The sequence below is a fragment of the Notamacropus eugenii genome, chromosome X (genome assembly GCF_028372415.1).
Source record: "Notamacropus eugenii isolate mMacEug1 chromosome X, mMacEug1.pri_v2, whole genome shotgun sequence".
Classification (NCBI taxonomy): Eukaryota; Metazoa; Chordata; class Mammalia; order Diprotodontia; family Macropodidae; genus Notamacropus; species Notamacropus eugenii.
Genome location: NC_092879.1, coordinates 67,440,155 through 67,454,924, shown reverse-complemented (window position 1 = coordinate 67,454,924; position 14,770 = coordinate 67,440,155). Strand labels below are relative to the sequence as shown.

General features: G+C 40.9%; 1 long non-coding RNA gene across 1 annotated transcript in view; it reads right to left on the bottom strand.

Moving 5' to 3' along the window:
- Positions 1 to 2,523: 2,523 nt before the first annotated feature.
- LOC140516178 (uncharacterized) overlaps positions 2,524 to 14,770 on the bottom strand; it is a 49,266-nt gene continuing 37,019 nt past the window's right edge. The window contains exon 4 of the long non-coding RNA XR_011971311.1: positions 2,524 to 3,132. This is a non-coding gene — a long non-coding RNA (uncharacterized lncRNA). The remainder of the gene's footprint in view (positions 3,133 to 14,770) is intronic.

The following is a 14,770-nucleotide window of genomic DNA, read 5'->3' as shown; positions in this document are numbered from 1 at the left end:
TAATTATGTTCATATAGTTCTTGGGTTTATCTTGGCAGGTAGATTCCCAAATATTTTATATTGTCTACAGTTATTTTAAATGGAATTTCTCTATCTCTTGCTGCTGGTCTTTGTTGTTAATATATAGAAATTCTAAAAATTTATGTGGATTTAGTTTATATCCTGTGACTTTGCTAAGGTTGTTAATTGTTTTTAATAGTTTTAGTTGATTCTCTAGGATTTTCTAAGTATGCCATCATATAATCTGCAAAGAGTGATAGTTTTCTTTCCTCATTGCCTATTCTAATTCCTTCAATTTCTTTTTCTTCTCTAATTGCTAAAGCTAACATTTCTAATACAATATTGAATAGTACTGGTGATAATGGGCATCTTGTACAACTCTCATTTCTTTTCCCAATTATTCTTCTACCTCTATTATTTGACTTTTAAAATCCTTCATGAGCTCTTCCAAGAAGGCTTTTTGGGCTTGGGACCAATTCATATTCCCTTTGAGGTTTTACATATAGGCATTTTGACAGTTGTCCTCTTCTGACTTTGTGTTTTGATCTTCCCTGTTGCCCTGCCAGGCCTAGAGGCCTGTGTGGGCTACCCGAGTCTTTCTTACCTCACCTCCCGAGGTCTTCAGCTGGCCACGCCGGATGCACATATGAGAGAAAGGACATTCCAGAGTCGAACAAGGGTTGAGCTTTATTACAGGGTCTAGTTACAAGTGCAGGGAGGTCTTCCTTAGGAGGAAGAGGGGGAGATTTCCTAAGGAGGCTAGGATCTTAAGGGATTGGAAGTAGAAGTACAAGCGGGGAGAGAGGAGGAGGGGAGAGAGAAGAGAAGAAAAGCGGAGCCTACTGTCCTCTTGGCTCCTCACGTGCTAAGAGAGCTTTCAGGCTTCCTCAATCCTACTTAACCTTCAGCCACACAGTTTGCATCTGAATACCGTGCTGTTAGATAACAATAGTGTGCCCCGATCCGGGACGACCTCGAGGGCAGGGAGACTCCACCCATCATGTATCTCCCTGGGAGAGGCGGAAATACCCGAGCTAGCCGAGCTAGCTCAGTCTGACCTTCTCGAATCCCCGCTGTTCATGGAGGGCCTCGTAAGACTCTAAGATTTAGAAGTCCCACTTTTACCCGCCCGAGACTGTCCACACGGAATTGAGCTTCCAATCCCAACATTGCCCTAGTAGCTTTCTATGATCAGTGTTCTTTTCTGTTTCTTACTCATTTTTTCCAGCTTATTTCATAACTTTAAAGTTGAGCTTTGCTCCTGGGGAACAGGGTCACTATACTAAGCTTCTTATGCTGTGGGTCAGGGGCATCATCACTGGCTTTCCATGCCAGAGTCACAGGTGCTTGCAACTTGTGCACTACACTGGAGTGACCTGGGTTGTGCCCAGGGTTCTGGGGCTTGTAGTTTGTCTTCTGCACTCAGGCTGAATGCCTCACTGCTGGCCTGCTGAGCCAGGACTGAGGGACCTTGGTTGCTGATCTGTACTTGTGGCTAAGAGCCTCCCACTGGCTTGTCTGGATAGTGTCTGGGCTGCACTGTGCTCCTCTTTTACCCAAGTGAGACAGACTAGTCTGTCATGAAGTCCTTTCAAGTTATCTGGAGTTGGAAAATTGTTTTACTCTGTCTTTGATAGGTTCTATTGCTCCAGAATCTATTTAGAGGCTTGATTTAACATTGTTTTTGAAGGAAACTGGAGAGAGCTTAGACAACTTCTTGTCTTCTTTTAACCATCTTGACTCCATCCTTAGATAGATATTGATATATTCATATATATATATATATGTATGATAAATAGCAATTAACAGAAATACACATAACCAAAAACATTTCGCAATAAGTGACTGATTAAAGAAATGAATAGTTCCCAAAAGAATAATTGTAAACCATTAACAACCATATGAAACAGTGCTCTAAATCACTGAGAAGAGGAATGCAAATCCAACTAACTGAGGTTTTAGCTCACATCCAGGAAACTGACAAAGATTACAAAATATGGAAATAGTGGTAGAGTGGTTGGGTACAGACAAGTGAGTAAATGCAGTATTTGTGGAGTTATAAATTGGTTTAATCACTCTGAGAAACAATTTGGAACTATTCTAGGAAGGTGGCTACAGTATTCATACCCTTTGACCCAGAGACTACATTGTTAGGCATAACCCTTAAGAAAGTTAATAATAAAAGGAAAGGCCCCATACTCTCTTAAATATTTATAGTGGCAGGTTTTGTTTTAGCAAATAGTTATAAACAAAATGGTGCCTCAGTTTCCTTATCTGTTAAATGGCCTGGAGTAGGAAATGGCAGACTATTTCAGTATCTTTGCCAAGAAAACCCCAAAGGGGGTCGTGAAGAGTCAGATATGACTGAAATGAATGAATGACAACAGCAAGGTGCCTATTAATTGGCAGGTGGCTAAACAAGTGGTATGTGCTACTTGACACATAAGAAATAACACATAAAATGATTACAAAGAATGATGAGAAGATGACAAAGTAAACAGAACCAAACAATATACACAATGATAAATAATAACTAGCATTTATTTATCACCTTAAGGTTTGCAAAGCATTTTACAAAGCACCTCATTTTATTCTCACAGCAATCCTGGGTGGTAGGTGCTGTTAGAGTTGAGGAAATTGAGGCAAACACAGGTTAAGTGACTTGCCCAGAGTCACCCAGCTAGTAAAGCATCAGAGGCTGGGATTTGAGCTCAGCTCCTCTTGACTCCAAGCCCAGTTCTCTGTCCATTGCAGTACTACCTAGCTCCCTCCAGGGCAGCTAGGTGGTTCAGTGGATAGTGCACCAGTGCAGGAGTCAGGAGGACCTGAGTTCAAATCTCACCTCAGACACTTGACGCTCACTAGCTGTGTGACCTTGGGAAAGTCACTTAACCCAAATTATCTCATCCTGGGTCATCTCCAGTCATCCTGATGAATGTCTGGTCACTGGATTCAAATGGCTCTGGAGGAGAAGTGAGGCTGGTGACCTGCATAGCCCTCCCTCACTCAAAAAAAAAAAAAAACCAAAGTCAAGTGCAAGTCATGTCCTTATTTCTCTGATGGCATGGTCTTCTTTGGCAACGAAGGACAAACACACACACACCTAGCTCCCTCTAGTCCACAGCAATGTACCTGGAAACAAGAAAACAGAACAATCAAAAGTAAATGCTATGAAGTTATGATGGGCAAGCTTGACCCCAAAGAAGAGATATAAGAAGGCACCTTTCCCTGCTGTTTTGTAGAGGTAGGTTATCATGAGTGTGAAATAACAATATAGTGTATCATTCTCGGTTGATGTATTGCTTGGTTTTGTTAAACTGCTTCCCCTCACCCCCTTTTTTTAAAAATATGATGACTCTTTGGGAGGAGAGAATGAGTAGAATGGAAAATGTGGATGATTCAAAAACAGAAGCTATCAGTAAAAGTATGTTAAAAATAACATGTACCCCAAAGGTAGCCATCCAGTATGCTTGAAGACCTCTAGTGAGGGGGATCCAATCACCTCCCAAAATGTGCATATTCTGTTGTGGAGAACTCTCACTCTTCAGAAGTCTCTTTTGGATATGGAGTTGAACTTTTCCTTTTTGCATCTTCTACTCATTATTTCTAGTGAGGCTGGTGACTCTGCACAGCCCTCCCTCTCTTTTTTTTAAAATTTATTTATTTAACTTTTAACATTCATTTTCACAAAACTTTGGGTTCCAAATTTTTTCCCCATTTGTCCCCTCCTCCACCCCAAAACACTGAGCATTCTAATTGCCCCTATCACCAATCTGCCCTCTCTTCTATCATCCCTCCCTTCCCTTGTCCCCATCTTCTCTTTTGTCCTGTAGGGCCAGATAACTTTCTATACCCCTTTACCTGTATTAATTATTTCCTAGTAGCAAGAACAGTACTCGACAGTTGTTCCTATAACTTTGAGTTCCAACTTCTCTTCATCCTTCCTTCCCCACCCATTCCCTTTGGGAAGGCGAGCAATTCAATATAGGCCATATCTGTATAGTTTTGCAAATGACTTCCATGATAGTTGTGTAAGACTACCTATATTTCCCTCCATCTTATCCTGTCCCCCATTGCTTCTATTCTCTCTTTTGATCCTGTTCCTCCCCAAGAGTGTTGACTTCAAATTGCTCCCTCCTCTCATTACCCTCTCTTCCATCATCCCCCCCACCCTGCTTATCCCCTTCTCCCCACTTTCCTGTATTGTAAGATAGGTTTTCATACCAAAATGAGTGTGCATTTTATTCCTTCCTTTAGTGGAATGTGATGAGAGTAAACTTCATGTTTTTCTCTCACCTCCCCTCTTTTTCCCTCCACTAAAAAGTTTTTTGCTTGCCTCTTTTATGAGAGATAATTTGCCCCACTCCATTTCTCCCTTTCTCTTCCCAATATATTTCTCTCTCACTGCTTAATTTCATTTTTTTAGACATGATCCCGTCCTATTCAATTCACTCTGTGCTCTGTGTGTGTGTGTGTGTGTGTGTGTGTGTGTGTGTGTGTAATCCCACCCACTACCCAGATACTGAAAAGTTTCAAGAGTTACAAATATTGTCTTTCCATGTAGGAATGTAAACAGTTCAACTTTAGTAAGTCTCTTATGACTTCTCTTTGCTGTATACCTTTTCATGCTTCTCTTCATTCTTGTGTTTGAAAGTCAAATTTTCTTTTCAGCTCTGGTCTTTTCATCAAGAATGCTTGAAAGTCCCCAATTTCATTGAAAGACCATTTTTCCCCTGAAGTATTATACTCAGTTTTGCTGAGTAGGTGATTCTTGGTTTTAGTCCTAGTTCCTTTGACTTCTGGAATATCCTATTCCACGCCCTTTGATCCCTTAATGTAGAAGCTGCTAGATCTTGTGTTATCCTGATTGTATTTCCACAATACTTGAATGGTTTCTTTCTAGCTGCTTGCAATATTTTGTCTTTGACCAGGGAAATCTGGAATTTGGCCACAATGTTCCTAGGAATTTCTCTTTTTGGATCTCTTTCAGGAGGTGATCTGTGGATTCCTTGAAGACTTATTTTGCCCTCTGGTTCTAGAATCTCAGGGCAGTTTTCCTTGAAAATTTCATGAAAGATGATGTCTAGGCTCTTTTTTTGATCATGGCTTTCAGGTAGTCCCATAATTTTTAAATTGTCTCTCCTGGATCTATTCTCCAGGTCAGTTGTTTTTCCAATGAGATATTTCACATTATCTTCCATTTTTTCATTCATTTGGTTTTGTTTTGTGATTTCTTGGTTTCTCATAAAGTCATTAGCCTCCATCTGTTCCATTCTAATTTTGAAAGAACTATTTTCTTCAGTGAGCTTTTGGACCTCCTTTTCCATTTGGCTAATTCTGCTTTTTAAAGCATTCTTCTCCTCATTGGCTTTTTGGACCTCTTTTGCCAATTGAGTTAGCCTATTTTTCAAGGTGTTATTTTCTTCAGCATTTTTTGGGGTTTCCTTTAGCAAGGTGTTGACCTGCTTTTCATGCTTTTCTTGCATCTCTCTCATTTCTCTTCCCAGTTTTTCCTCCACCTCTCTAACTTGATTTTCAGAATACTTTTTGAGCTCTTCCATGGCCTGAGCCCATTGGATATTTATTTTGGATGTTTGGGATACAGAAGCCTTGATTTCTATGTCTTTCCCTGATGGTAAGCATTGTTCTTCCTCATCAGAAAGGAAAGGAGGAGATATCTATTCACCATGAAAGTAACCTTCTATGGTCTTATTTTTCCCCCCCTTTTCTGGGCATTTTCCCAGCCAGTGACTTGACTTCTGAGTATCCTCTCCACACCCACCTCACCTGCAGATCTGCCCAGCCAGAGCTTGGAGTCTGAGATTCAAATGCTGCTTCCCAGCCTCAGGGCTTTGGGTGGGGGCAGGGCTGCTATTCAGTGTGAGATTAAATTCAGGTGCTCAAGTGGGGGCAGGGCTGCCACACAGGGCTCAGTTCCCTCAAGGGGTTTATGTGGAGACCTTCAACAATGGATCTGAGCTCCTGCCTGCTTTGGGAGCCCCTGTCAGCTGCTGCCTCTGCTGCTGTCTCCCCAGGGGGCCTGAGTTATGGAGACACCCCCCTCCCCTCTCAGTGAGCCAAAAAGTCTCTCTCACTAACCTTTTGAGCCTGTGGGTGGAGGGACCTGCATGGCTGCTGGAGATTCTGTCCCTGAAGCCTGCTTGGATCTGCTCCTCTCAGTGCTGCATGGCCAAGGCAGGGCTGGGCTCTGCTGTGGGTCCAGTGTGTGATGGACATGTCAGTTTTTCAGGTCTCTCTGGAACAGAAATCTCCTCCACTCTGTTGTTCTGTGGCTTCTGCTGCTCCCAAATTTGTTGGGAGTTCTTCTTTACAGATATTTTATGGGCTGTGGGTTATTAGCTAGCATATGTGTATCTCTCTACTCTGCCATCTTGGCTCCTCCCCCCCCCCCCTTAAATCTAATTCACTTGCATGTCATAGCATCACCTCCCTGATGCCGTGATCCTCCTCTACAGTGAAGGAGAAACAACAGCACTCATTATTCTTCATTCTGCTCTCAGGGGACAATCAGAACATGTGACAAGCTTTCAGGGACTAGAAGACAGCTATCATATCTCCTCAAGTCTTGTCTTCTCCCAACTTAGCATCCCCAATTCTTCCAACCAAGATGATTATAAAACACCTATAGATGGAAAGAGGTTTGGGCAGACTTTCTCTGGGCTAAACATCTCAGAAAGATAGAAAACACAATGTAGTCAGCTTTCTGAGAGTTTTGAATAAGAAGAAAAAAAGACTCAAGCTAAAGGATGGGAGTAGGAGGAGCAGAAGAGAAGAACGATACCTTGCTCAATTTGGCTTGTGCACTCTGTCTCATTCTTTTGGACACAGTTGTATTTGTTGATTTTCTCCTCTTTTTTCTGTTCTAGATTTGAGACTCTGATGTAGTTCTGCTTAAGCACCCCTGTGAAACCTTTACCACTTTGAGTGGCAAAGGTTACAGCCAAGATTTCTAGAAAAGAGAAAGGGATTTCTGGAAGGTTTGAGCTATGAGGACACTCCAGATGTTGATGACCTTCATTTTCCTGTTTTCCTTTATGTAGGCTGAGGGGAAAATGCAATCTTTAGGCAGTTCCTATGCTCACTTGATGCTTGTGAACACCTTCAGCTTGCCATGCTGTGTTGAGATCACCTCTAGTAGAGATGTGTGGGAGATATACCCTGGAAAGTGATCATCTTTGACACATTGGAGGCTCTTTTTCACTTGATGGTTTTTTGGGGTTTTTTGGCTAGCATAATGCTTTTACTTTAAGAAAATTATTCTGGTTTTCAGTATAATTTGCAGTGGTGATAAATACTAATATATGTTTTAAAAAGCATTAATGGTGGCTAAGAACTACTGGTTTTGAGTGATTAGTCACTCTAGTCAATCTGAGATGATGAATCTGGGGAAATCTTTCAGGATTTTAGAGCTGACTGGGGAGGGGGGCTGAGTGCTATGTGTGCATATTGTATTTGGAAGTTTTACTGGTTGGCATCTACTCCTTTGCAATTGCTTGGCTAGGCTCTAGTAGAAGGCCAAGAATTTTGAGGGTGTGGCACACTCAGTTTAAATGTATAAATCATGGCAACTCAGTGAAAATCCACATCTGGTTTAAAGAACACCAGGCATCTTAGGCAGAGAAAGAAGTATAGCAAGAGGGTGTGGAAGAGAAGCCAAAGCCATCTGGAGAAGGGAGGAACACGGCTGCTGGCTTGGCCAGTGGAATTACATGTGGCTCTTTATGATAAATTTCTTAGGAAAAAACACATAGGTAGGAAAGCAAATGGAAATATATCTACCATTAAGTAGAATTTCAGGTTGTTCACAGAAATATTATACATATGTGTGACCTTTAGCAAAGCTTCATCATGGTGTAGGGGTTCTCAAAGGCTGTGCTAGTGAAGTGCAAGCTTTGGCGGTTCCTACCAGTCAAGAGAAGCTTGATCTAGAGGCTGCATAATGGGTTATATATCTGTTGTCTGAGCATCAGCTTCAGTAAGGTTAGAGGAATATATCACCAGGTTGGCCACAGGTGGATGAAGTTTTCAGAAACAGCAACTGTCAAAGACCTACTGAGACAGAAAGGGCTTGGAATTTGCATCAGTGAAAAGAATACCATCTATGATGGAATCACTGTTCATATGGCAAGCAGGGCACACATTTCTCTTAGTTTAACCATGCAGATAGGGATGGGCACTTGAACTCATGTCTTCTTGGCTGTCTGCTATTCCACCATGTTGCTGCCTCTCTGCTCTCTATTGACCATGGCTTGCTATTGATTTCCTTAGTACGTCCTTATGGGTTTGATTCTGCAGGAATTTGGTTAAGTCTTAGAGGGCTAGGTCTCCCAAAGGGACATTCGCTCTTCTTCCTCCAGACCCTTCTAACCCTTTGTAGATTGTGCTGTAGTGGATACAGTGCTGGATTTGGAATCAGAAAGCCCCAAGTATGAACCATGCTTCACATATTTGATAACCCCCATGATAGCCCAGTGTCCTCACTTGTAAAATGAGGATAGTCAAGCCTGTGGAATCTACCTCACAGGGCATCTGTGTAGCTTAAATGAGGTAATAGATTTTCTTTAGGTAATATGTTGTCTCAATCTATAGCTTTAAAATACCAGCTGTTTTGATGGTACTTATTACATACATGATTTTATGATGGATCTATGATTTTCTTAATGTGAGTAACTCCCAATGTGGTAACTTCCTTCACCAATGACAACCATAGTCTGGCTAGGACTGCTTTCTCAATAAGTCCTAGGGAATTGTCTGTTTTAAATACACATTGAATAACTTACCTAGAGTCATGTAGCTTGTAAATGTCAGAACCAGGATTTGAACTCCACCCCTCTCCCTCTGCCCCATATTTCACCTTGTATTTTGGGTGTTGTATAGGCATAGACTCTTTGGAATATTTATCGACAAACCATATCTTCCTAAAGATAAGAGAAATCAAATGGTGTAGTGCCCAGTAACATTGTCCAATGCCATTGAACCTGATGAAAATGTATTTAGGAAATATTTAGCAAAATAAATAAAAATGCAATAAGGCATAGATAACATATTTTGAAACTAAGTCAAGGGGCAGTTAGGTGGGTAGAGCATTGGCCTTGGAGTTAGGAGGACCTGAGTTCAAATTTGACCTCAGATATTTACGAGCTGTGTGACTCTAGACAAGTCCCTTAATCCTCTTTGCCTCAAAAAAAAACCCCAAAATAAAACTAAGTCAGTATGTTGTCAGCCGGGATCACAATGGTACTGACTTTGTGCTCAGTTGTGTCTGACTCTTCATTACCCCATGGACCTAGCTTGCCAGTACCGTTCATGGGTTTCCTTGGCAAAGACACTGAAGTGGTTTGCCATTTCGTTCTCCAATGGGTTATGGAAAATAGAAGTTAAGTGGTTTACCCAGGATCATGCAACTAATGAATATCTGAAGCTGGAGCTTAACCCAGATCTTCTTGACTCCAGGACCAGCACTCTATCCACTGAGCCACCTAGCTGCACAAGTATGTACTAGTGGCCCCCATTTTTGAGTTTGACATCACTGGTGTGAGGCCTGTTCTTAAGAGTCAGGAAGACTTGAGTATTAATTTTCCTACTAGCTACATGACTGGAATAAATTACTTAACATTTTCATGACGCAGATAACTTTCTAAGACAGCAAGTTACAGAGAGTTCCTGATCTGAATTAGTGTAGGCTATGTCTACACTAGAAATTCCCAATAGTGATGAAATCACATATATATATACTTCCCTACCCCCACCCCCACTCCTGAAGTGCTTCTAATGATAAGTGTAGAAATAATTATTGAAATGGCAGCTCCTCCCCCATTAGAATGTGAGCTCCTTAAGAACAAGGATGGTCTCATTTTTTTTTTGGTACCTTCAGCGTTTAGCACAGTGCTCTGCATATAGTAAGAGCTTAAAATGCTTCATGCATTCATTCAGACTAATCAGGCACTTTTAAGGTGACACAAAGCTGAGTATGCGGGCTGAGTTCTTTTCATGTCCAAGAGAAGACCTGTGATGATATGATGCTTAACTACAGATCTGCTTAGAAAAGCAAGCATTGTATGCTTTTAGTAAACCCTCTCTCATCCAACAATCATCTATTAATTACATAGCTACAAAGACAAGAATGCAAAACATGCAAGTGCTCCCTGATAAAATAAACCACAGGTATTTTCAGTCATTCTTTGGAACGACCAGCTCTGCCCAAAGCCTAAAACTGAAATAACTGAGTGGGAGAAAAAGAACATTTTAGATACTTAAAAAAACAACTTCTTTGAAAAAGACTCCAGATGCTACAAAAATTAATACTTTCTCCATCTCTGTGCAGAAAGCAGTTTTCCAGGACAATATCCATTTCTTCATTTCCAAGGTCTTAGCCAAGAGTAATCTAGTCAGGTTTTAAATAAATAAAAGGAAACTTTCTTTCTTTCTCTCTCTTTCTTTCTTTTTCTTTTTCTCTTTCCTTCCTTCTTTCCTTCCTTCTTTTCTTCCCTTCTCTCTCTCTCTCTCATTCATTCTTTCTCTCTTTTAAGGTAAATTGTCTTGATGAAAGAGGATCATTACGTAGCTTTCGTGTCCTTTATAACCCCTCAGACGGAGTCAAAGTTCTTGCAATGGAAAGTAGCTAGAGGAAGGACCTGGCTTACTTTCCCCTAAAAATGAAAAGGAGGAAACCATTTTTAACTCTAAAGAACTTAAATAGAAGATGGTGCAGAAGGCATTGAGGTTACTTGCAGAGTAGGGCTCTCCACAATATTTGTGGAAAGAACTAGGCTTCTTAGCATCCATCACTTATACATCACCTTGAAAACATTCCAGAATTAAAGGCAACAGATGTAGCTCCAGATGTCATTTAGTGAACTTGTTAGTATAGGTGCCCAATAGTTCTGAGGTGAAGTGTTTCCTTTTTGTAGTTTGAAAGACCACCTGCTTTTTATTTAATGGCAAAGCAATCATTTCTGGGATGAATTGGACTATTTTGGTCGGTTGCTATGCACACCTCCAACTAAACCCTCTGTGGTGCAGACTTCTTATAACTTTTTATGTTTCTTGGACTAACGGGTCTGTTTCTGTTTACATGGCGGCATTGACTCAAATGTCTAGGTGTAAGGCTTTCTTTTGGCTCTCTTCAGTTAAGACCCCATTGAAGGCCTCGTTGTAGGATGGAGGTGGCTTTGTGGCAGTAGTGCCCAGTCTCTGGCTGGTTCTACCATGCAGCACAGGCTTGCAGTGAGGGCACAGGATTGGTTGTGTATTTGTTGTCAGAGGACCAGTTGTAACATGTTCAGAGAATCTTATCACCAGAATGATCTGGGGGAATGAATTATGTAGCCATGGAAACTTTTGAAGACCGTCTGGTAAGTTGTAGAGGGGTTCTGATACATGCCTGTAGAGAGCATTCACGTTACTATAGGACATCACCAACCCTTTTAAGAGCAAAAAATGGTCTTTCTAGGTGGACTGGAACCGTAGTGTATAAGAGGTGAAAGGGGACTTAGTGATCACCTATCACAAGCCTCTTAATTTTGCAAAAGGGCCAGTTGAGGCCCATAGTGGGATATACCTTGCCCCAAAGCTCAGAAATAACTAGTGGAAGAACTGGTCCTATCAAAAGGCCAAGAGATTCAAAATAGATTGTCCCCAGTCAAGCTAGCTAAGTCTAGACTTAAGACTATAAAGAAAGCAAAGTAACACCAAAGCAAGAACAATGGATTGTTAACCTCAGGAGAGTGTGATGGACTCCCAGTCTCAGTCAGAGAGATGACAGGATGGGAGACTCTGAAATTGGATGACCCAGAACTACCTTGAAGATATAGCCTGGTATAATGGAAGGAGTGATTGATTTGAAGACAGAGGGTCTAGGTTGGAGTTCTAACTCTGTTACTGACTACTCCTCTAGCCTTAGGTAAAAGACACTGTACCTTTCTTAACCTCAGTTCCCTCATCTGCAAAATAGCTTCTATATGACAGTGGGCTTGTGGTCAGGAAGACCTGAGTTAAAATCCTCCTCAGACATATACTCTTTATATGACCTTAAGCAGGCCAGTTAACCTCTCTCAGTTGCCCCTTCTGTAAAATAAGAACACTGGATTAAAAGGCCTCTAAGTTTTCTTCAGCTCGAAAACTGTGATTCTATGAACAGATGACCTCTGAGATTCTTTCTAGCTCTAAAACTATGAACTTGTCCACTGCCCTAGTCACTATATTGCCTCTCTGTTACACATAAAATCACAGACCAAAGACATTTCAGGGGGAACACTACTTCCACCTGCTTGAGCAAACAGTAGAGCCTGGAAGTAGGTTATGAAGCATGCTCTATATTCTCTTGTTGTAAAGGGAATGGACAATTTTTCATTTCATACCTCATTGACACCATGATACAGATTCCACAAAATCACTCAACTTTAACAAGAGCAAATGAGACTGAAATGTTCTTTTCCTATTTCTAAATTTTCTATGGTGTCAGAGGGTAGGCACATTGGGCAAGCCATATGTTTCATTTTTTTCCTCTGCTTTACTTTTAGAGGAAAGATGATGTTAAAACAAAGGAAGCAATGAACTGGACAAGGTCTGCCTTGTGTCAAAAAACCCGCAGTCTGATATTCTTTGGTGGAAAGAACTGAAAGCTGCCACTTAAAGCTGGAAGCAAATTCAGTTATGTCTTTGCATTCTCAAGAGAGAGAATATGGTGATAATATTCTTAAAGGTATATAAATAAATATATTAGCAACAGTGTGTGAATTAAGCCTTTTGGCATATGAAGCATTAGGGTTATTTAATATCATGATGAATCCTCCAATTTGTAAATTCGTAGGTTTAGAGCCAGAAAGGACCTTAGAGATTGTATAGTACAATTCCATCATTTACAGTAGAAGGAACTGGTGTCTTTGAGTTCACACGATGAGTTGTAAAGCTGGGCCTGGAACCCAGGCCTCTTGATAGCTTTTTGCACTTAAATATTTAATCCCAATCCTATAATAATTAGACGTCAGGCCCTCAAAGTCTACTTCGTTCCAGCTTCCTAATTTGGAAATAAAATAGGGATTTCCTGAGATATTCCTAGGCATTTGGGGGAATCATTGTTGCATTGTCAAGTAGGACACAATTCAATTCAGCAACCATTTACTACATGGCTCCTATATATAGAGGCAAGGCCTTGTGCCAGGTGGGTGCTGGAGGAGATGTGACTATAAATAGGACCTGGCCCAACTTTCAGAGACCTTACACTTGAGTGGTAGAGATTATCTTAGAGATTTTATGGTCTAAAAATGTTAATTAATGTTGTACAGACATCTATCCTTGAGAAATATGAGAAAGTGTGCAATTATCTAAAAATGAGTTGAAATTATATGCATATTTTTTGTACAAGAGAGAAAATTCACATTTCTTTATTCACGTACTCATGCACACACATACATGAATATACTAAATATTGCTAAGCGCATGAGAGAAATCCAAAATGCCAGGAAACATCTGAGGCAGGAGAGATCATTTCTACACACACATAAGAAGAAGTTTTCAGTGGGATGGCTATCACCCTAAGGTAATAAGGTGATAGAAGTGTATTGGCTGAGAATGTATTTTTAAAGGAAGCCAGATCTTAAATGTATCATAGATTGGATGGAAACTCCACTTTTCCTAAGTTCATTCATTGTAGGGAGAATAGGATCTGATTTCTGCCTGCTTATGGAGGCACTCAGAAGTGAGAAGGGAAGAGTGTAGTACAATGGAAATTGACTTCTCTTGACCTCAGTTTCCTCTTCTGTAAAATGAATCATGATCCTATGAAATGCAGTAAGATTGGGGGAAAGCGTGCTTAGAAGAGAAAAGGTGATAGAAAACAGACAGGTCACAAGTGGAGGTGAGGCCTGAGTGGTACCTCCACGTGTTGCCGAGAGATAGCTAATGGTCTATTATATTTTTACCGGTACTGGCAGACTGGAATAAGATCTGGAATGTGTCCCGAGTTTCTTGGTTAGATCATTGGGTCATAGACTTAGAATTGGAAGGTCACCTTGTACATGAGGGCTGCCTGTGTCATCTCCCCAATTGCTTGTTCCCTAATCTCCCTCTTTGCCCTCCCAGTTATTTTGTATTTCCTTTATATGTAATTGGCACTTATTTGCATACAGTGGTTCCACAGCCGTAGAACGTAAGCTCCTTGAAGGAAGCAACTATTGTTATTTTTGTTGTTGCCAGTGTTTTCTTTGTGTCCCCAGAATCTGTCACAGTGCCTGGCATAGATTTCAGTGGTCAGTGCATTCAGATATTTTCTAAAAGTAATGGTAAGTCTTTGTTTAGTCTTCCAAGAGTTCCAATGATGAAGATCTGAAGAAAAATATTTTCAGTGAATAAGTGGTGGCTGGGAAACCAGATAGAAAACTTGTTGAAAAAAATCCAAGCAAGAGTTAGTAAGAAACTAAAGTTGGGGCGTGGTAGTGGGACTGGAACAGGAAAACACAATGCTTTTGAGGTACAGTAATTGGGACTTGACAATTAATTAAGGTATGGTGTGAGAGAAAAGAATTCAGAATGATTCTGAAGTTTAGAGCCAGAATGAGTGGAGAAATATGGTCATTGGTAAGAAACAGGAACCCCAGAGAAAGGGTTGGCTTGGGCAGGGAGATGTAATGAGTTTAATTTTAGATACGTTAAGTCTGCAGCTCTGGAGGCCAATCCAGATGAAGCTATAAAGGATGTTTGGAGACGCAGGGCCCAGCTGAATTGTGTGATACAAAACAGGATATCGTAG